Here is a 24558-nt window from a genome sequence, read left to right as displayed (position 1 = left end):
AATGTATGGGATCTTTTGAGTAAATCTTTACATATGATGGAAGATTCAAAGGACTAATATTACACAGTTATTCATTACTGCTGTATGTGCATGTCTAAAATGGCTTTGTTATATCTGGATAGCATTATTTCCTTGTATTCTTCCCTATCCTTCAGCTCTTATCATCTTCCTGTTCCTGTCCATCTACAATCTTCCCTAGGGGTTAATGTACATTTCTCTTTTAGGGATGAGCACACAATAGCCACTTACTCTTAGCACTTTGACCAGATGTGAGTCTGTACATTAGCCATAATTGTACTCTGTTCAAAAGGGAGCATCTCTGCCCTTGGCTTAAACAGTGCCAGTTCATGGATATATACATAAATATTTAGAAGTTTGAAGTATGTATTTAGGGAAACAATGTTGGGTTATAGGTTACCTATTTGAGTCTGTGGTTTTTCTCACCTATAGGTTTTGATCAGGTTGATATTACAAGCTGTTCATTTTGTTTTGTGGAGGAACAATCGAGTATAATCACAGAGAGCTTAATTACTCCCAATATAGTCATGGCACTATTCAACCAATGGGCATATCTTCACTGCCAAGTCAATACTCAGTATTTCAAGAAGCATCAATTTAGTAAAAATGGCTGGAATACAATGAGAACAAAATAAGGCATATCAGTAAAGAGAGTAAAGGAATAGAGATAGTGACCTGGCATCCTTTAGGTGTTGTCCAGACATTAAGATTTGTTTGTAAAAACTAAATATGTGACAGATTCTGTACCACTACCAACAAACAAATATGAAGATGTGAGGACTGTGAATTATTCTGTCAAGATAAACATTGCTTATGGGCACAAAAATCCCTGCTGTAGGGTTTGTCAAAGCATAATGTATTGGAACAAAATTAGTATGCAGGTGAAAATTGGCTTTATTTGTAAATTTGGGGCCATATATCAACTTATTCTATAAAACAGAATAAATGTTAAAGAAAAGTAAGCAGGAAGCTTGGATTTATGGACTGAAAAGAACATCAAAAGAAAAACAAACCCCCCCCCCAAAAAAAAACCAACAAAAAAAGCATTAGAAAATCATTTTCTTTTGAAAGTAAGAAAAGTACAAAATAGTAAAACAATAGATCAACTAAAAATTAGTTACAATTTTCTTTTATTTGTTAGGATCGAAGCATAGATGCCTCATTATCATAGCTTTCCGAACTGCACTGTTCAGGAAATTTGGCTGTTTGGAAATAGTATGACTTGTAGCCTAGCCAATCAAAAAACAACTTTTTTTTTTTGGTTCAATGATATGGAAGCATTATGTGGGAACTATTGCAAAAATCATTATTTGATTTTTTTCTCTTCTACTTGAAGCCCCGCTTAGAAGCTTAGTATTTAAAAATAGATTTTTTATATATAATGTACTGATTTAAGATAACAAACAAAGAGAATGAATATGTAGTAATAAACTTCATGGTACTATGAAAATATGCAATAAAAACTGGAAGGAATTTGACAGCCTGAGATTCAGAAGGGAACATATCTTTAGTAGAAACACAGATTTCAAATAATTCCAAAGGTTTTCACATCAATCTCTGTGTGTCTGTGTGTGTCTCGTGTCTCTGTCTTTCTGTCTCTGTCTCTGTCTCTCTCTCCTCTCTTCTCTCTCTCTCCCCCCGTCTCTCTCCTTTCCTAAATCTATCTCTCTGTCTCACAATTTCCTTTTTTACTAAGGTATAAAATGATGATCAGTATACTTGTCAATCATCAGAATTATTTTTAAAAGAGGTAAAATTCAACTGTGCATTATGGTGATACAATGATTTAGTTATTTGAAAAATGAAGTAAAAGTCAAGTAATCTCAGCAGTTCTTATCATAAAGATATCTGGCAGCTTTATTGTGTTATCATGTTTGTAGTATTCCTTTAATTTACAGAAGATGCAATCTCACAGAAGCCTTCCTGGTCCTATAGTTCTGGCATTTTTTTTTTCTGGCCCTTCATCCAAAATATTAGGTGCAAGAATTGTGTTGGAGATACTCAAACTGAGACTGGAAACCCTGCACTCAGTTGTTTTCTGCATTTTGACCAGTTGTGGTTTTCTATAATGGTCTCTATCCTTTGGAAAGGGAATCTTTGATGAGATTTGAAAGCTGCATTTATCAAGCTGAATTAGAGCACAGGATATGCTAGCTGGCTGAAATAAATCTAAAGAAACATTTAGAAATCAAAGCAAAGATTTTTTTTTATTTAAACTTGAAACAGGAGCTCTGAAAAAATGTTGTTTCTAATTGATATATTAACCAAAACATAGGGTAAAAACGTAAATCAATGATCCTTCTTGAAAGAAAAATTATAAAACTACTTTCAGTTTCATAACAGTCTACCATCCTGGGGTTTAGGGGGCCAGCTACTTCCAAATGGCTACAGGAACACATGTTTTTTTTGTAAGTTACATTCATCTAAAACTCTTAGTCTATACAATCAAAGCCATACTAGTAAGAACACAGTTTAATTTTGAACATCCACCATCATCTGATTCCACTAAAAAGAATATGAGAAACTCTTGAAGAGTATAGGGGTGGGAGTTTAGGGTGTTTCCCCTAGGTTTTCATTGCAATCTTCATGGTAGGGACACAAGAAAGCCTCCTTATGCCTAGACAGGAAAAGGGAGAGGATGGTTATGTCTCAAAAAGTTAAATTCCCTTACAAAGGATGTACTGAAAAAGTGCTTCCAGAGAGGCAATTCTCTACGCCTTCCCTTGTCCTTCCTGACTTCACTAAAAGAAAGAAGTGGGTATTAGATTACCACTTGTAATAGTCACAAGCCAATGGCAAAGGCTATGGGATTTCTTCACAATATTATCAAAGGCATGCCCTCCAACACTCCATCTAGTTTCAGGGCTGGAACATAATAAGACTCTTTAACAAATTATTTTATAATATCAACCAGGAAAAAAGAAAAGTGGGCTACTAAAGAAATATTAAATCTCTAAAATAAACATCATATCAGTCCAAACACAGTCCTTCCCTAGCAAAATTAACCAAAATCTCACAGAAAGACCCAATTCTGATAGTCACTACCAGATGACACAATAGATTCAACCTTGAAAACATTCTAAAGTCAAGACATGATACAAGGAAAAGAAAGTCTAAGTCATCAGACAAATCATTATAAATCAACTAATATTAACAGAGAAGAACTATAATTACTATCTTAAAATCTAAGTGAAAAAAGTATGCATTACACATAGAGAGGGATTAATTTAAAAGAATCAAAATTAAGTACTAAAAATCAAATGACTATCAGACTGTTTCTTGTGGAAGATGCCAGTAGGTGTGCCCATGAAAGCACGACAATGGGTAAATGGAGACTTCCCTAACAAAAGGTCAAGAGAAAAAGTCAAATAAAAAGAATATCCAGTAACTAAATTTCAAAATGTGAAATGTGCATGTAGATTGGAAGACTGGAAAAAGTACAGAGCAAAAAAATTTGAGAGTATGACATACACAAGAATACAGAACTGGAAAGCTTAGAGAACATGAGAATATATGTTTAAATCCTCATATATTAGACAAAAATTCCAACTGTACAGAAATAAATGGAACAAGAAAATCGAGGGGCAAAATAATGAGTGGGGTTGAAGACCACTTCATCTATAGAGAACAAAAACAAAACTAAAATGAACTTTTCATTAATGAAAATGAGAACCAAAAGAGAATGTAACGAAGTATTTAAAGTAATAATAATAATAATAATTACATTGTATCACCAAAGAAATTATCATTTATATCAATCAGATACATGCTATTACAGTGGATTGTTTGAGATAATCAATTTATAAAGATGCAAAATTTAACTAGTTCAGAAGTTATAGTTCAAGATGGGGCATCCCCTATGATTTAAGCATTTGCTATGAACTGGAGGAGGAAAACGATAATAAAAATATAAAAATTAATCAAAGCAAATAAATAAAATAAATAATTAACTTGCTAGGAGAAATTAAGAAGAAAATACTCAAAAAACCTGCAAAAAATAATGCCATCTTTCTATATATAAAGGAATTCCATATAGGTCTTCATGCTATGGCAACTTTAAGTCCAAGTAGATAAGGTTGTTCATCAGAAATGATAGAAATTGATAGATCAACTTTGTACTTATGATGTAGGAGGGGTGTGTTTAAAATCACCTGAAATGGGCAGAATTAAATACAATAGACCTGAGGAAAGTCCCATTGTGTAAAAATTGAAAACACAACAACAGAACCAACCAACCAACAACAAAAACAACAATAAAAGACAAAAAGTCTAACATTCCTCAGTGCTCAGATTATTTAGACTAAGTATTTGAGTTGCAATTACAATTGATCTAAATATGAAAATAAGGAGGAAGTGTGGCACTGTGTGTATAAGAAGATGTTTGAGTATTTTCAGGAACCTGTAACAAGCTTTGTGTGGCTTGCTGGTCTGTAAACACAGTACTCTATAGACAGAATCTGAATGATTGTGGCATAGGTGACAGTTAAGGCAAAAGAGAAAAAAGAGAGGAAGGAAGGAAGGAAGGAAGGAAGGAAGGAAGGAAGGAAGGAAGGAAGGAAGAAAGAAAGGAAGGAAGAAAGGGAAGGGAGGAAGGGAGGAAGGGAGGAAGGGAGGAAGGGAGGAAGGGAGGAAGGGAGGGAGGGAGGGAGGAAGGGAGGAAGGGAGGAAGGGAGGGAGAGAGAGAAGAAAGAAAGAAGGGAAGGAGGGAGGAAGCAAGGAAGGAAGGAAAGAAAGAAGGAAGGGAGGGAGGGAGGGAGGAAGGGAGGAAGGGAGGGAGAGAGAGAGAAGAAAGAAAGAAGGGAAGGAGGGGGAAGCAAGGAAGGAAGGAAGGGAGGGAGACAAGGAAGAAATGGGTGGGAGGGAAGACAGAAGGGAAGGAGTACGGGAGGGAGGGAGGAAGAGAAAGGGGCAAAGATGAAATGTCCGAAGAATGCAATTTCTATAGCAAAGGGGAAGAATGTCCCATTTTTCTTGTCACTAACTGAAAAGAAAAGTGTGTGAAAATGAACAGTCATGCCCACTACTGGATTATAATAGATCTATGTTGTTTCTCACTATATTCAAAGAGTGGGATGCCAGGCAGTAGTAATTTGAAGAAGGTGATAAACTATTAAGAGAAGATTAAGGTTGATTGGAATCATTTGAAAGGAAGGCAGTCTCAGCATTAATACTTCACATGCTCAAGAGACAACAAATCCTTCATTTTGAATATTTTTTTTTAAAAAGACAAAGCAAAGTAGTTGAAGCCACCTATAATATTTTAAAGTTACCTACAGTCACAGGAAATTCCTAACAGTTTCATATATGTGTGCATTTGTATAGCATAAAGCTGGTTTTCCATGAGTAATGTAGCTTTTGATTTCTAGTTTGTGAATGGTCTTTTTTTTTTCAATAATCAGGGTTACAGAAAATAAATGTAGTGGTCTGTAAGTCATGGCTGTTACATGTCCCATATTTTTAAATTTATGTTTTAGTATCTGATAATAATAGGTGTTAAAAAATAAGAAGAAGAAATTAGATGCATAAAACATAATGTGGCTATTTTGATAATATTTTATCTGGTGTGAAACAGTAGTTTTAGGATCTTTTTTGTTCGTAAACTGTCAAAGTACAACTCATTTTATTCTTGTTCATTGAAAAATATTTGAGATAATGACCTGAATAAAACTTTAGAAATGAGAAAGTATTAATACAATATTTTTACAAAATATGAGTAAATTTTATTCACAAACTCTTACATTAAAATAGATCACAGAATTAATATAGATGTTGTATAATTGATAGATTGATTGTAACACCAATAAGAATAATTACTAAAAATATAAAATTAAGCACAGTAATTAGATTGAATTGGAACCAAGTTATATTTTATTACAGATAATCGAACTCAATCTCAAAGCATTCATTAGCAGAGTGATCAAGGGGCCATTAATTAAATTTATCTCTTCTAGTCTCAGTCCTAACCTCCCTCCTTTGTCCAGGGTCTGCAGCTAAATGACATTGTTTCTTTAATTCTTCCTGAAACCTGAATCCACACATTTTTCTGACTTTGAAAAAACACTTTGTTTGAAAACTGATAATATGAGGAAGATATAGAAGTCTATATGATTCATGAGGTGAAATTTAATGCATAATATATGGCTTCTATCTGGTGAGTTACTGAAAACCATTAGAGTGACATGCTGGAATTTACAGGCCACTTTCATTTCTTCAATAATCTAATCCCTTCTGGTCCTCATATTCCCTTTTCATATTGAAATTTATTTAATAGAGAAAATACCTGATTTGGTTCTCCTTATATGCCCATCAATGATAACATCCATATTAAAGTATATAAATAATATGCGCATATGACTATTTTTTCCACTGTGGTTTGGAATCTTTCTTGGATGCATAGGGAACCTTCAATTTTATATATGCATTTATTGTTCATTTTTATATTTTTTTCTATATTCTATTCATCTTTTAGCTGGTTGTAACGTTGTATGGCTATTTTATTGTGTTTTGTCTTTGTGTTTAAATATTCTGATTAAGGGTTAGAATATAGGGTATCTTAGTCAGGGTTTCTATTCCTGCACAAAACATAATGACCAAGAAGCAAGTTGGGGAGGAAAGGGTTCATTCAGCTTACATTTTCACATTGTTGGTTTTGTGTGTCAACTTGACACAATCTGGGGTTATCACAGAGAAAAGAGCCTCCCTTGAAGATATGCTTGTGGGCCTGGGTTCTATAAGAAAGCAACCTGACAAACAAGGGAATCAATCTATTAATCAGCACCTCTCCATTCCGTCTGCATCAGCTCCTGTCTCCAAGTCTAATTCATCCTTAACTCTGGTTTTCTATTTTGTTTGTTTTCCTATGTTCTCACTTCTACCAATGTGTCCAAGTGCTAATTTGCCTTTATCATTTTATTTTTTGAATATGTTTTATGTGCATCTTATATTTTTATTTATGTCAATGTACTATTGACTTTTTAATACCATGGGAACCTAATATAAATTTTCATGCTCCTATATTAATCAGTTGCACACATAATCCAACATGTGAGATCACCCTTTTCCTTGTTTGCCTACATATTTTTAGCTCAACAGGATGGTGATTTCTACAAGAATCAGTTAAAGATAGAGTACTCTTAAAAACAGCCACTGTTTTAGTCAGCAGTTGAGTGATTTATCCACTTTCATAGCCCCTGTATTTCCTGGTGGCAAATTGGAGGATGTCTGAGACAAGGTTCCATTGGTGGTGGTGATTTAAGAAAATCTCATTTTGTGTTTGAAAAACGTTAACAAGAGAAATACAGCTTCCTCGGAGCTGAGACATCTACAACTTCCCTCATTCTTTCACAATGACAGCCAAAGACCTGAAGAGTAGGTGTTCAAGTTATTATGCTTTCAATGACCAGATTTATTAGTTGGTTAAACTATATAAAATAATCATGTTAATATTCTCCCACAAAAGAAAGAATCAATACAAAATCCCCAGTGAGCTTTCCTTAATTCCAGTTACATTCTTTTGGATTTTCTTTCTCTAAAAAGCAGAATATAATAGAATAATTGAAACTAAATTATTCATGTTTTTCCTACCACAGCTAATTTATCAATGAAATAACTGGAATATATAAACTATGCTCATAACTTCTTTGTTAATAGTGATGGGAAGGCAGAATTATTAATAAGTTTTAGGAATGTTATTTTCTTGGTGTTCTAGAAACTTCCAAAGACAATCATTCAGCTAATTTATAGTTAGAGTTTAGCAGTTGCTAGGTCCCACAAGGCATAAAGATGAGAAAATAATTCTCATCTTCAGGGAAATACACACACACACACACACACACACACACAGACACACATACACACATATATGAAATTGTACAAATTCTAATATGGAGGACAGTACTTGGAAATAGTGACATTCACACCAGGAGAAATACTACTGTTTTGTGTAATTGCCATGGCAATACTAAGAGACAATACTTTTCAGTGTTTATTTAACTTAATTTCCCACTACTATTGAGTGAAAAAGTTATCTCACTTTGTTTCAGAAATTCAGAAGGAACATTCCAGAGTAGGGAAGACTTGGCTTATTAGTAAGGCTTAAGTCAGTGTTAGAAAGTTGGCTCTGCCAGATGTTCTGGAGCACTCATGTGACATGAACAGCGGCAGCAATCAAGATTCTGCAGATAATCTGGTATACCACAAAATACACATTTATGGAACAAATGAGTATGGACAAGAGTATGTTTGGAGAAATATTTTATAGTTCGTCTGAATTTTGTAGGAATAAAATCAAATTCCAGCAGTACAGCATGAGAAGAGGAAGACAGAGACCTGCATTCCACCATGTCCATAGATAAGGGCTGGAAAAGACATCCACAGACCTGCCCTTTGTCCTGTGGATGGCCAGAACTGTGCAGAACTGGCCACACACCTCACCAGCAGCAGCACTCAGGAGAGCAGGCCCCTGTACCTTTTCTAGGGAGCACAATAGAGCTGGCCCTGGTGGCAATGTGTAAGTGAACTCTTCCCAAGGGAATCAGTGTGGAATAGCTAATCCTGCTACTCTCCAGCTGCAGCACTTAGGGGAGTGGCCCTGTGCTGGGAGATGACTTTAAGCAGAAAGCCGCTAGATCAACTTTGCAGCCATCTGGAACCATATACCCTGATAGAGACTTGTTTTTCAACAGCCTACAACAGCTGAAGCACACTCTGATAAAAATCTTGTTTATCCCACATAGCTTGTTTTGCTGTTTAGTGACCCCAGCTGCATGGTGCACATGGTAAAATGTTTTCATCTGTGTTCTCCTGCTTGTGCTTATAAACACCCAGGATTTCCTTGTAGTAGTGTGGCGTAGTGGTGGTGTAGTAGAGTGGTGTAGTAGAGTAGGAGTTGTGTGTGTGTTGGAGACAGTAAAGGAGACTTGACTACAGATCCTCTGGTTTGTTTTCCATTCTTCACGTCTCTCCCCCTTCTTCCCCCCACTCTCTCTCTCTTGCTAGACCCTGACCTGCAGAACAGAGCGGGCCGTTACAGCCCTGTACCTCACCTGGACTGCATAACAGAGATGACCCTGGTACACCTGAGCTAGCCCCTTAGGCAAGGGCAAGGGATAGCTGGCCCAGGCACTCTTTTGCCTTGAGTTGGAATTGATGCAGGGGTGATGTCCTGCTTCACTCACTTTACCACCTGCAGTAGTCAGGAGACCTGATCTCAGGGTATGAGAGTGGGAGAGCTAACCCTGTGTTCCTTACTGGATGTAGCCCTGCACCTTGCCTTGAAACACACCAGAACTTGTCCTGATGGCAAAGGTATGTGTGAATCATCGCAGAGGGTGTGAGAGCCTAAGACTTGAACCAGCCCCCTTGCAGGCTGCAGCATATGGATAAATGGAACCAACACCTCACTGACTAGCTCAGCTACCACGGAGGACTGGATCCAGGGCTCTGAATTGACCCACTCCAAAATCTATATTATCATGCAAATGGTTGGAATACGTGAAGAAAAGGCCAGTCCTGCTGATCCAAAGCTGCATGGTTTTCATGACATGAGGCAACAACAGGATAACTGAACGGAGTCCCAGTAAGGAACCAATATTGATGTTATAACAGAAGGCAGAGGCCTCAAACAAGATTAATGACTCATTGCAATGAATATTTGTAGACAGAGTCTCTCTCTCTCTCTCTCTCTCTCTCTCTCTCTCTCTCTCTCTTTCTCTCTCTCACTCTGTGTGTGTGTGTGTGTGTGTGTATTTTAAAATTAGGGATGTGTTAGAAGAAGAAAGGGTGGATATGAGGGAACAGGGAATAGGGTACATGATGTGAAACTCAACAAGAATCAATAAAATGAAAAAGATAACAGAAATAATAAGAACACACCTATGGTAACAATAAGAGGGACCACAAATGGTGAACATAGCCTGAGAGCACAGGTCAGAGGAGGGGACAAAGTCACACCAGCTGTTCCAGGTGATTTAGAAAATCCTAGAAGTTTGCTATCTTTCTGCTTTAAGACAGGACAGACTGCACACTTACCTTTATCTGACATGCCAGCCTACCTTGTGAAATTTATTCACATATGTTGCAGTGTTGTTCTAATGATCAGAAACAGCCAGGAGGAGAGGTCACATAAACTAAATACCACTTTGACACAAAATAGATCTGTTTTTATGCCAAATATTACTTTTCTGCTAAAGGAATGCAGACATAAAATGACTCCTAAAGAAATTATGCTCTCCTCATAGATCAGTTTTGGTTCAGCCAATATCAGAGAATCTTTCTTATGTAGTATATGATAATAAATACAGAGACCTATAGCTAGACAATAAGAAGAGAGGGATACTTTGAAACATTCAGTCCATCCAGTGTGTCTCCATTTAATCACTCCTTTCAAGACTCAGAAAAACTTGTGGAAGATGATGCAGAAAGCTTGTAAGAGCCAGAGCAGAAGGAGGACACCATGGACTCAAGGTCTTTTAGACAGCAGAACCAATATATACATATGAACTCACAATAACTGTGACAGCATGCATAGTACTCATTTGTGTCTGTACCAGATGAGGTTCTATTACCGAGAGAAGTGGTCACGTGCCTAACCTTGAAGCACATATCTGATTGATAACCACTCACAGCTTTCTCCAGTGGAGATTCACCAGGAATAAAAAGGACTCTTAAGGATAGGCCCCATGTACAGCAATAGAGAGCCAACACAAAACAAACTCAATGGGAACATTATAGATTTTTCGTCTCATAAGTTTTTGAAGGGGATTTTAGTTTTTAATCTTATGGGTCCTTTATTATGGCTTCCAGTTTTGTGTTTCTATGGTATTTCTATGAATAAGAATATGCATGCCTGTGTTTGCATACAGATTTCATGCTTTTTCATTATCTTTTTTTCATTTGTTGGTTGGTTTGTCCTACTTTGGTTTGTTTGTTTGTTTGTTTTACTGTATTTTATTATTCTTTAGATGTTTGTTCATTTTCTAAGTAGAGATTGAATGGGTGTGGATTCTAATAGAAGAGAAGGTGAGAGAACTACATGACAGTGGGAGGAGGGGAACCATAATCACAATATATTGTATAAAAAATTCTATTTTCAATAAAAGAAGTAAATTAGAAAGAAGGTGTATGAAAATGCAAAGGAAGAATCAAGCACAGAAGTTAGTAACCTTAACTAACATTAATAACATAATAATATGGCACATTAGTTGCCATGAATCTATAGGCATTATGAACAAGAAGACATTAATCCAATGAATAAAAGATATTGTTAAAGATTATACTTGGACCTCTAGACCTAGGTATATTCATCTCCTACCCCAAAGTTGCCCTTACATGCTCCAGGCAAAATGAATTCACTCAAGAAAGGTCCAATGGAGGAGTAAATTTGGAATGCTTTATCATGCACTGAGTAAATCCCTTGTGTATTCATACGGCTGAGTTATTTTTATTCTGTAAGGTTCGTGATAGAAAGTATAAATCACACTTAATGAAATCATCATTGCTTGGCTCTGTTAATGCACCATGTCTGTTCCTACTCAGATGTTTTCCATAAGCATACCAAAATTTAAAATGGTTACTAGCAAATGGCTTTAGTTTTGTAAAGAATAGGAACATAGCTTTTTTTCTTAACTTAAATGTACCAGGATACTCTACTGATCTTTCATTCATCCCTTAGGAATCAGTTTTTCTCTTTTGGATCTGACTCTGCCCAGGATATCAGTCTTCAACAATAGCACCAGCTTGCTCTATTGCCCTCTTTTTTCCTCTTGGATTTTGCCAAAGCAGCAGTAAGAAGTAACAAGCAAAGGCAGTCGGGTACGAGTGTACATAAATCAGACACTTTCCTCACAGGTTATCTAGAGTTGACTGCATTCCTGTCAGAGGCCACTTTAGCACATCCCTCTACTCTATTCATGTCTTCCATCCTAAAGGTGATAGCACAGCCTCAAAAAACACTGCAGCATACTCTATCCGTATACATTACACTGGACCCTAATTGTGTTCTAATCAAATGATTTGATTATATTCTGACACTCATTTTTGAAAAAAGGTATGATAGATTTGTGTGTGTATGTGTATAAAGTCAATATTAATTAAATGCACATAACTTGATATTTGGTTGGTAAAATAAATATTATGCTTGTATATAGTCTGCTTGCAATTAAACAAATGAAGCCACTAAAATTTTGGGTTTGTTTTTTTTTTTTTTTTGCCTTGATTAAATTGCTCAATTAGAGGCTGAGATTCTTTTAAAAGATACAAATACATAGAATCTTAGCAGAGACTAGTTAGAAAAACTATCCGCGGTCACTGCTGAGAATAGAAAATGTAGTTGCATAGAAACATCTTTGAAACCAATGCCATTCAAGTCTATGAACACTTGATAAATCAGTTTAGCAGGAGTTGTGAAAACTATGACAGATCTAATTAGGATATGATTCATGAAACTCAAGCCTAGCAGTCACGGGTTATCTGTGTCTTCATGTATATTTATAAGCTTAGAAATTGTTTGCTTGATAATCTTTAAAATAAATCATTCCTGGAAATTTAGTACACAGACTAAATAGTAATAGCAATGCATACAATAAAACATGAAACATTTCTCTAAGAGCCACTCAATATTTCTTATTCTAGAGATTAAGTTTAATTATTATTTTTAAATAATTATAGGTTCATATGGAGGTATAAAGAAACATTCCATATATTCTTCCCCAAATATCTAGCAGTGGCAAATGCAAAAACTCTAATAACACATCATAGTAGGATTTAGACATTGATAAACTTCAAATTATTTCATATTTTCCTAGTTTAATTCTATAGTCAAATAGACACATGTATGATTCCAAAAATTATAATTATACACACTTATTCAGCCAAGTCAAAATTACTACTATACTTAGTGTAATTATTTTAGAGGTTAAAAAAAAAGGTAACAGAAAATGTCCCTTCCCTGTTGTCAAATACCTCCTAGCAAAGCTCAAGGATCTGAGAAGCTAAGAAGACTCAGAAAAATTCTCAGAGCCAAAGTTGGTGTATAGCTCCAAGAAACTAAATCTCTAAGTCCCAGGACCAATGCACACATAAACTCGCAGAGATTGTTATTGTAAGCACAAGACATCCACAAAGTCTAACTAGAGGAAGTCCCAGTACTGACAAGGAAAAGTGGACACAAAGCCCCAACCCTAAAGAGAAGCTATTTGATATTCACAACTGCTGGGAAAGAGAAAGTACTTTTCTCCCATAGAGAGTCTCTAGCTGTACCAGCCACTCTCCATGGCAGGCTCTGGCTCAGAGATAGTTGACCAATACAAAACACTCCAGTTTTTGGTGTATCTTTGTTTTTGTTTTGCTGTATTTTGTTTTATTGACTTTTTTTCTAGTTCATTTGTCTTGTTTTAATGTTTTGTTTTTATCTAGATCTCTGATTTTGCTTATAGAAAGAGAGTATGCATAAAGGTGGGTACATAGGGTAGGATCTGGGAGGATTGGAAGGTAGCAACTAACTATGATAAAATTATATTGTATGACAAAATTAGATAAAATAAAAAATAAACCATCTGCTGAAGATATGTACTCTTTTGAGGTATTCTTCATAGTACAGTGCAGTCAGGTATATCTAGAGTATATAGCGATTTAACTTAACACACAATAGAGAAAAAAATTAGTAGTAATCTTTGAACTTAGATTTAGAAAAAAACTCTTATTTTTGCTTGCTTTTTGGATATATATATATAAAGCTTTATATTTAGTTATCAAAATTCAGTAAACAATTATTTAGTAAACAATATTCCTTAGGCTTCATTAATTACTACAGTCTGAACTTGTCTCATTGATATCTGAAGGAAACAGCTGATGCCAGCAGTTTAAGGTTAAAAGATACTCAAGAAAAAAATTGCAAGGAGCTATCTAGGAGAAGCTAAAAACTAGCAGGTAATCCCCCTGAGATGGTTCCACCATGAACTGTAAAGTTATGAAGGATTTGCTTCTTTAGGTAAGCTGAAAATATTACATTTTAGGAAAGATTCCTGCATTTAATATGCTTTTCCTGAATATATATTGCTTCTGACATAGAAAGCATGCATCAACAACTTAGAGAACATTCCAAGAGGTTGTAAAACAATTAACCAAAATTCATAAAAAGAGAACAAACTATTTACTATACGTGCAAGAACAGATGATAAAATATTGACTGGTTTTGTCTATACAAAGCTTCAATGATAGCTTAGTTAAGGTCTTTAACTCTCCATGAATTTTAGAGCTAGTAAAGATTATGAATGTTTAGCCAGATAATTTCTCTTAATGGATATGCATGTAAACATTCTCTGCTATAAACTTCTTATTCAATTTATGGTTTGAATTTATGTTTGAATAATGAGTGTTTATAAAAAGGGGATGCTTGGATAAACCATGTGATCTATTGTTTTAGAAAAGGCACAAAAGACTAGGAAAGATTACACTGGAAGGCATGGTGTTGGGAGTAAGGTCATTATTATTGCTACATCAGAGCAGGAGGGGAGAGCAAGATTAGGCAAAGAAGAGAGCAGAGGAAACTTTTTAGAAAGAACTTGTGTAATCACCATCATCATCATTATTGTTATATTTATTTACATTTCAAAAGTCATCCCCTTCCAGATTTCCCCTCTCCTAGTTCTTCAACACCTAAGACTCTGAGAGGGTGCCACCCCCGCCCCCCCCCACACCCACCAACATCTGTCTTCCCTGGGGCATCAAGTTAAGGTTAAGCACATCCTTTCCCACTGAGGCCATAAAAACCGTACATACTCTAGTACACATATGCCTAGGGCCATGAATCAGCTCATGTATGTTGCTTAGGTTTTGGTTTAGTCTCTGGAAGCTCTGAGGGGTCTGGGTTAATTGATATTGTTGTTCTTCCTACGAGGTTGCAATTTGCTTCAGCTCCTTTAGTCCTTCCTCTAACTCTTCCATAGGAATCCCTGACCCCAATCCAATGGTTGACTTTAAGTATCTGCGTTTGTCTCGGTCAGTTGCTAGTAGAGCCTCTCAGAGAACAACCATGCCAGGCTCCTGTCTACACGCACAATATGGCCTCAGTTAGAGTGTCAGAATTTGGGGTAAGAACTTTCTTAGAGAACATTTTTGGAGAACTTTTACAGAGAGAACTTTTTGAAGAAGAAGAAGAACTTAGAAATAAAGATTAAAATCACTTTTCATAGTGTCCCTTTTCTCTTCTGGGACTTCTGCTGGGAGTTAGAGCTGCCAGTCAGTTCCTGCAGAAATAGTACAAAAACTACTTAATTCCCTGCTGTTTGTTTCACTGTGAGGTGCTAAATGCCAGAAACAGTTTTCTGGCCTCAGAGAAACTCAAGACAGGTTAGTCAGTGACTTACACTTAGATAGGTAAACGTTTTATTATTAAACATCAGAAACATACACAGGCCAGTTTAAGGCCCCTGGCACAAATATAGCAGAGGTCTTCCTTAGTGGGAAAAGATGGGCTTTATCTTTGAGATACTTGAAACCCCAGGGAAGAGGTTTGGTAGGGGAGACACCCTTTCAGGGGCAAGGGGAGGAGAAATGGGATGAGGAACTGTGGGAGGAGGGATGAGATGGGTGGGGCAATGGCTGGAATGTAAATAAATAAAATAATAAAAATTGAAAAAAACAAAAAACAAAAAACAAAAAAAACCCTGCAACCCTAACTATCTCACAAGAAGACCAAGTCTTGTTCCTGCTGACTCTTCCCACTCAAGAGAGACCAGAAAAAAAAAAAAAAAAAACTATAGAAAAGCAGAATTTTTCAGTATATCTCCCTTTATGCTAGCTTAGCATGTATTACTGTTTTCAAGTTAAAGTGCAGTACAATATGAAAGGTTGTTATTGATTTAGTAACTGTATTTCCTAGGAATCAAAAAAATTTTTAATATTCTTTTGGACCTACAGTTATTTTGTTAACCCATTACAAAATTCACAATGAACAGAGGTTTCTCAGTACTGAATTTTTTTTTTATATACTTTGCACAAATAACTCACAAATGACTCTTAATCTATTTGAAAACAAATCAACACTGACAGGAAATTTTCTTTGTATTTGAATTCATTGAAATTTCAGCTGTGAAATAAATGAAAGGTTTAGCCTCATAGGGAGTTCATGGCCACACAAGGCTCTATGAGAGTGCTATCTCCCATGCACTAAGTAATTCAAAATACTAGGAAAATATCATTACTTCTAAACATAATAATTCTTTGAGGGTTACAGTAATTCTATGGTTGCATTAATGACCTTAATTTTTTCTTTGTATATTTTATATTACATATTTAAATAATTAAATAGACTCATTATTTATTAGACACATAAGATTACTCCTCAATATTTTAGTATTGAGCTTGCAGAATATTATGAACATTAAAAAATTTTATTGATATTTCAAAAGTTTAATGAGGAAACAATTAAATGATAAGGAAAGCATATTCACAGATTTTTTTAAAAGCTTGTTTTATTTAAGCAATTCATCTCTAAATGTATTTGAATGCTCTTAAAGAAAATGGAACCAAATATTAACAGAAACTTCTGCTCCTTTCTGTTTCACATAAAATCCAAGACTCAAGAGTAATAAGAATTTAATAAATGCCTATTTTATAGTAGACATCAAAAAGAAAAAGTAAACCACAGAAAAGTAGAAAAAAATTACATCAGTGCTAAATCACTATGTGGGCATATCCAACATGTATAATGACAGAAGACAGAAAGCACAGTGACCCATTTCTAAAGGTTAAAACATAAAATTTATGGTATTTAATATTTTAAAAAAAGGTAATAAAGTGAAATGTGGTGGCATGACACCAACATTTGGGATATAAAAACAGGAGAATGATGAATTCTAGTCTATCCTTGGCTCCATTGTGAAATACTGTTTCAAAAAGGAAGACAACTAACCAACCCCCAACCCGAAAAAAAAGCACCAAAAGTTATAAAAAGGAAAAGTAAAAAAATAAATTACCAGAAAATTAATACAATTACCTGTGGAACTTTGAAAGGTAAGGTGGAAAGTAGGCTAGGTTTCATAGTGGGACAGTTCTAGCAAAGGAGCATGGAGCTGGTGGAAATGTGAACTAAGCCTATGAGTTTCTCTCCTGGGACACCCTTTCTCTGATACTGAACACTCAGCACTGCTAGGCTCCATCTTGTCTCCACTAATGACTTATATACATTCAAAAATTACAAAAGCTTGTTTACAGAGTAATCCTTATATTTGTTAGGTTTGTCTACTCATGTACATAGTTCAGTGAACTATGTAGCCAAAATATAATAAAATATGTCTGTGAAAATAATAGTTCCATAAAATGCTACAGAAACATATTATTTTAAATTATATGGCACGAATTTTAGGAAAAAATGTAAGAAAATATATATAACATTTTAAATGATTCCTTTATTTATAGGGTTGTGCTCACACCATTAATGATGGGTTCTAAAACTAAGTCCATGTTCCTTTGTTATACATTATACACTATTATATTAGTGTATGTAAAAAAAAAACTATGAGATTATAATTAACAAACTAGAAAATGAAATCCTTTACTAAATGTAAGCCATTGCATTTGTTTTTAAATAAAGTGTTATTTATAAAAGATATGATGCCTAATCAGTGAATCACGTTGAGGTTTTCTTGTGGTGCCTAATGTGTAGGTATGTCTGGGTTCATGATATTAAAAGCATACATTTCCAATCCTAAGTATTATTTTATTGAATTTACTAAAATAGGATCCCCCTTATGATTTATTAACTACCAGGGTTTGTTTTGGAGATGGCTAAACTTTGTTGTCAACTTGACACACTTGGAAAAGGAAACCTCAGTTGAAAAGTCAACAAACGACATTCTGGGGGATCCATAGAACCCATAGCCAGCGCTAGCACTCCCCTTCCTCCACTTGCCCCTCCTCCGGTCTGAGGCCTGTGGGTGAGTGCACCCCAGATTCCGCCAGACACATTCTGGGGTATCCATAGAACCCATAGCCAGGGCTAGCACTCCCCTTCCGCTGATCGACCCTCCTCCGGTCTGAGGCCTGCGGGTGAGTGCACCCCGGATACCGCCAGACATATTCTGGAGGATCCATAGAACCCATAGTCAGTGCTAGCACTCCAGTGAGTGCTTCCGCCGCTCGCCCCTCTTCCGGTCTGAGGCCTGCTGGTGAGTGTACCCCAGATACCGCCAGACACATTCTGGGGGATCCACAGATCCCACAACCAGCTTTAGGTAGGAAACCCCACATACTACCCTGAGCTCATAGCTGGGTGCCCTGAGTGCTCAGAATCCAGCAGATACCCCCCCCGTGCCCCTGCCGGCTAGCACCCCCCTTCTGCCCATCTCCCGGGTCTGAGGCCCGGACCAGACCTCTACCAGGTCTGCAGTTGTGTGGACCCCGGATTCCGCCTGAGACATACTGGAAGGTCCACTCAACCCAGAGCCACAGAGGAACAACTGAACTCAGAGTGTCAGACAACATATCCTGAGATATCCAAGAGGAGACACTGCACCCAGAACAGCAGACATCTAGCTGGACTGCTACCTTGGAGGCACCATATCCTGAGGCATCCTAGAGATACCACTGTAATCAGGGCAGCTGGAAAAAATCACAGAGACATCTGGACTCTTAGAAGACCAAACACAAGAGAGACAACTGGAAAGACAGGCTTCAATCAGAGACAGAAGTACAGGTAGCACTAGATTTAACCAGATGGCAAAAGGCAGGCACAAGAATGTAAGCAACAGAAACCAAAGTTACATGGCATCATCAGAACCCAGTTCCCCCATCATAGCAAGCCCTGAACACCCCATCACACCAAAAAAGCAGGATTCAGGATTAAAGTCACTTCTCATGATGATGATAGAGGACTTTAAGAAAGACATAAATAACACTCTCAAAGAACAGATAGAAACCCTTAGAGAGGAAACACAAAAATCCCTTAAGGAATTGCAAGAAAATGCAACCAAATGGGAGAAGGAATTAAACAAAACCATGCAGGATCTAAAAATGGAAGTAGAAACAATAAAGAAATCACAAAGGGAGAATACCCTGGAGATAGAAAACTTAAAAAAACGATCAGGAGTCATAGACATAAGTATTACCAACAGAATACAAGAGATGGAAGAGAGAATCTCATGTGCAGAAGATACCATGAAAAACATTGACACAACTGTCAAAGAAAATGCAAAATACAAAAAGCTACTAACCCAAAATATACAAGAAATCCAAGACACATTGAGAAGGCCAAACCTAAGGATAATAGGATTTGATGAGGGGGAAGACTCCCAACTTAAAGGACCAGTAAATATCCTCAACAAAATTATAGAGGAAAACTTCCCTAACCTAAAGAAAGAGCTGTCCATAAATATACAAGAAGCCTATAGAACTCCAAATAGTTTGGACCAGAAAAGAAATACTTCCCGCCACATAACAGTCAAAACATCAAATGTACAAAACAAAGAAAAAATACTAAAAGCAGTAAGGGAAAAAGGCAAAGTAACATATAAAGGCAGACCTATAAGAATTACACCAGACTTCTCACCAGAGACCATAAAAGCAGGAAGATCCTGGACCGATATCATACAGACCCTAAAAGAATATAAATGTCAGCCCAGACTACTATACCCAGCAAAACTGTCAATCATTATTGATGGAGAAACCAAAATATTCCATGACAAATCCAAATTTACACAGTATCTCAACACAAACCCAGCACTTCAAAGGATAATTGGTGGAAAACTCCATCACAAGGAGGGAAACTACAACCTAGAAAAAGCAGGAAAGTAATCTTCCAAAAACCTTAAAAGAAGGTAGCTACACAAACATATCTCCACTGCCAATAACAAAAATAACAGGAAACAACATTCATTTTTCCTTAATATCTCTTAATATCAATGGACTCAATTCTCCAGTAAAAAGACATAGACTATCAGACTGGATATGTAAACAGGACCCAACATTTTGCTGCATTCAGGAAACGCACCTCTGTGGAAAGGACAGACACTACCTCAGAGTAAAAGGTTGGAAAACAATCTTCCAAGCAAATGGTCCCAAGAAACAAGCTGGAGTAGCGATTCTAATATCAAATAAAATCAGTTTTCAACCATAAGTAATCAAAAAAGATAAAGAAGGACACTTCATATTCATCAAAGGAAAAATGTACCAAGAGGAACTTGCAATTCTCAACATCTATGCCCCAAATGTAAGGGCACCCACATCCATAAAAGACACTTTACTAAAACTTAAAGCATACATTGCACCCTACACAATAATAGTGGGAGATTTCAACACCCCACTCTCAGCTATGGACAGATCATGGAAACAGAAACTAAATCGAGACACAATGAAACTAACAGAAGTTATGAACCAATTGGACTTAACTGACATCTATAGAACATTTCATCCTAAAACAAAAGAATATACCTTCTTCTCAGCACCTCATGGTACCTTCTTGAAAATAGACCATATAATTGCTCACTAAACAGGCCTCAACAGATACAAAAAGATTGAAATAATCCCTAGTACCTTATCAGGTAGGAAAGGAAGAAGTCAAAATTTCACTATTTGCAGATGATATGATAGTATACTTAATTGAACCTAAAACTTCCACCAGAGAACTCCTAAATCTGATAAACAACTTTAGCAATGTGGCTGGATATAAAATCAACTCAAACAAATCAGTAGCCTTCCTCTATTCAAAGGATAAACAGGCAGAGAAAGAAATCAGGGAAATGACACCCTTCACAATAGCCACAAATAAAATAAATTACCTTGGAGTGAATCTAACAAAGCAAGTGAAAGATCTGTATGACAAGAACTTCAAGTCCCTGAAGAAAGAAATTGAAGAAGATCTCAGAAGATGGAAAGATCTCCCATGCTCCTGGATTGGCAGGATTAATTTAGTAAAAATGGCTATCCTGCCAAAAGCAATCTACAGATTCAATGCAATACCCATCAAAATTCCAAATCAATTCTTCACAGAGATAGAAAGAGCAATTTACAAATTCATTTGGAATAACAAAAAACCTAGGATAGGGAGAACTATTCTCAACAATAAAAGAACCTCTGGGGGAATCACCATTCCAGACCTCAAACTGTACTACAGAGCAGTAGTGATAAAAACTGCTTGGTATTGGTACAGAGACAGACAGGACGATCAATGGAATAGAATTGAAGACCCAGAAATGAACCCGCACACCTATGGTCACTTGATCTTTGACAAGGGAGCTAAATACATCCAATGGAAAAAGAACAGCATCTTCAACAAGTGGTGCTGGCTCAACTGGAGGTCAACATGTAGAAGAATGCAAATTAATCCATTCTTATCCTCTTGCACAAAGCTCAACTCCAAGTGGATAAAGGACCTTCACATAAAGCCAGGTACACTGAAACTATTAGAAGAGAAGTTGGGGAAGACCCTCGAATACCTAGGCACAGGGGAAAAGTTCCTGAACAGAACACCAATGGCTTATGCTCTAAGATCAAGAATCGACAAATGGGACCTCATCAAATTGCAAAGCTTCTGTAAGGCAAAGGACACTGTTAACAAGACAAAATGGCAACCAACAGATTGGGAAAAGATCATTACCAATCCTACATCCGATAGGGGGCTAATATTGAATATTTACAAAGAACTCAAGAAATTAGATGCCAAACAACAAAATAACCCCATTAAAAATGGGGTACAGAGCTAAACAAAGAATTCTCAACTGAGGAAACTCGAATGGCCGAGAAGCACCTTAAGAAATGCTCAACATCCTTAGTCATCAGGGAAATGCAATTCAAAACAACACTGAGATACTACCTCACACCAGTCAGAATGGCTAAGATCAAAAACTCAGGTGATAGTAGATGCTGGCGAGGATGTGAAGAAAGAGGAACACTCCTGCATTGTTGGTGGGGTTGCAAGCTGGTACAACCACTTTGGAAGTCAGTCTGGCGGTTCCTCAGAAAATTGGACATAGCACTACCTGAGGACCCAGCTATACCACTTCTGGGCATATACCCAGAAAATGCCCCAACAAATAACAAAGACATATGCTCCACTATGTTCATAGCAGCCTTATTTATAATAGCCAGAAGCTGTAAAGAACCCAGATGCCCTTCAACAGAGGAATGGATACAAAAAATGTGGTACATTTACACAATGGAATATTACTCAGCTATTAAAAATAAAGAATTGGAGACATTCTTAGCTAAATGGATGGAACTAGAAAATATCATCCTGAGTGAGGTAACCCAATCACAAAAGAACACACATGGTATTTACTCACTGATAAGCGGAGATTAGCCCCAACATTTGAAACAACAAAGATTCAACTACCAGACGACATGAAGCTCATGAAGAAGAAAGAACAAGTGAGGATGCCTAGGTCTTTCTTAGAAGGAGTAACTAAATACCCAAGGGAGCAAATATGGACACAAAGTGTGGGTCAGAATCTGAAGGGGGGGTTGAGGGAGACCATTCCATCTGGGTATTCATTCCATGGGCAGTCACCAAAAATAGACGCTGATAGGGATGTCAGGATGGGAAAGCTGACAGCAGCCTGATAAGGTTGTCTCCTTAGAGGTCTCCCAGATTCGGACATACCCAGAGACAGATACCCACAGCTATCCATTAATCTGATCAAAAGTTCCCAATGGAGAAGTTAGAGAGTAAATTGAAGGAACCTTAAGGGCTGGTGGCCCCGTGAGGAGAGCAACAATACCAACCAGCCAGAGCTCCCCAGGGTCTAAACCACCAGCCTAGGAGCACATATAGAGAGACACATGACTCCAGCAGTATATGTAGGGGAGGATGGCCTTGTTGGGCATAGGTGGGAGACAAGGTCAATGGTACCCTGAAGGCTGAGCCCTGAGGGGGGGGATCTGAGGGTGGGGAGGGGGGCTGGGGATAGGTGGATAAACACCTTCATAGAAGCAAGAGGAGGGGGGATGGGATAAGGGGTTCCTGGGTGGTGGGGAAAATATGGTAAGGGGATAAAATTTGAAATGTAAATATTATATCCAATAAAAGAGGGGAAAAATAGAAAAGCGGGTAGAACCAACATTCTTAATAAAATGTCAGCCCTCTTTAAAAAAAAAAAAACTATCTTGATACTAAAATTTGTTTTGAGAATTGTATATTGCAGAATGATCAGCCCTGGTGTATCTACTCAACAAGCAAGCTGGGCAGACCTGCTCAAACCTCTGAGGTCCAGGAATTCCATCTGGAGGCAGTGAAGACACAGCATCAGAGGATTGTCAATTTGCTCTCCCCCCCCACTCCTCTTCTAATATCTCAACACCCATAATCAGCTTGAAGAAGCTAATGAAGAGTCAGTGCCCCTATTCCCTGGGCTTGGGGACTAAGGTGGTAAATGTTGGGCTGTCTCTCTAGGGAAAAGTAGTGGTTTTGTCGGAATAGAGAGGATTAGCTAGGGTTTATTGCATAGCCATAACCTATTATTAGAAATCTGTATAATTAATATCAAGATGAAGATATAAATTCTTAAATGGCACCAATTTACTTTGATTACAAATTTTAAGGTTTTCATTGGCATGAGCTTCTTAGTGATATAAGAGTGAGACGAATATTGTTACTCTCATAGGCATTGTACCAGTATAACACATTTAGGAATACAAAGCTTAGACCCAGACCTTCTTTAACGTTTTTTAACTGATTTGAGATGGTCAGCCTGTGAGTTAAGGGACTATAGCAAATTCATGACTTGGAGTTTATTATAAGGGTGTTCTCTATGTTTTATTTAGAAATAGCTGAGTGGAGGTAACAGGCAACAGTCCAGATTACCTTACATGGATAGCTGGTTTTCAAAACATCAGAAATCCTTAGAATTGACATGACAAACATTTCAGTATTAATGTTCATTTTCATCAGAGACCTGTCTGCTCCGGACAGCTTCCTATATTGAATTCTAAGAAGAAATTGAGCATCCTTGGAGTTACTCCAGTTGTGGTGAGACAGCCACTAGGCAAGAATTGCCATTTTTCTTCTACAGACAAATTACTGTCCAGAAAAGGACACACTTGCAGAATAGTCGACTGGTTATATCTGCCTAGACAGAGTAATCAGCCCTTAATAATTCTGCAGCACTAAGGTCTGTCAGAAGATCCTGGGCCAGAAGGCAGAAGAACGGATGCTCCAATGTTTTGAAGTAGAGCGAGTGTCCAGGTGGTCAGAGGTCTCTATAAATTGGCTAAGTTTTAGAAACTACGATTTGTGCTTCCCACAATTATAGTTAACTCAGTCATTCTGGATTTCTGATGGGGTTGAAAACATATAGCTATTGACCTTAAGAGAAAAGATTTGAGTGGATGGTCATCAGCTGACATTCATCCTAAAGCCAGGTTCAGAACTAAATGTTCTAGTTAGAATAGATGACAGAGGAGCTGGTTAGTCAACAAAAGGATGGACTGCGTATTAGGACTATCCTGTACCTTGCTGGTACAAATTGGCATAATTATGCTCTAATTGTATTTTGAGAGAAAAATTTCATTTTAACACAAAGGGTGATGTGTAGGAGGAGCTAAGGTAGG

Source organism: Arvicanthis niloticus, chromosome 5 (assembly GCF_011762505.2).
Source record: "Arvicanthis niloticus isolate mArvNil1 chromosome 5, mArvNil1.pat.X, whole genome shotgun sequence".
Classification (NCBI taxonomy): Eukaryota; Metazoa; Chordata; class Mammalia; order Rodentia; family Muridae; genus Arvicanthis; species Arvicanthis niloticus.
Note: the sequence above shows the minus strand (reverse complement) of the source record.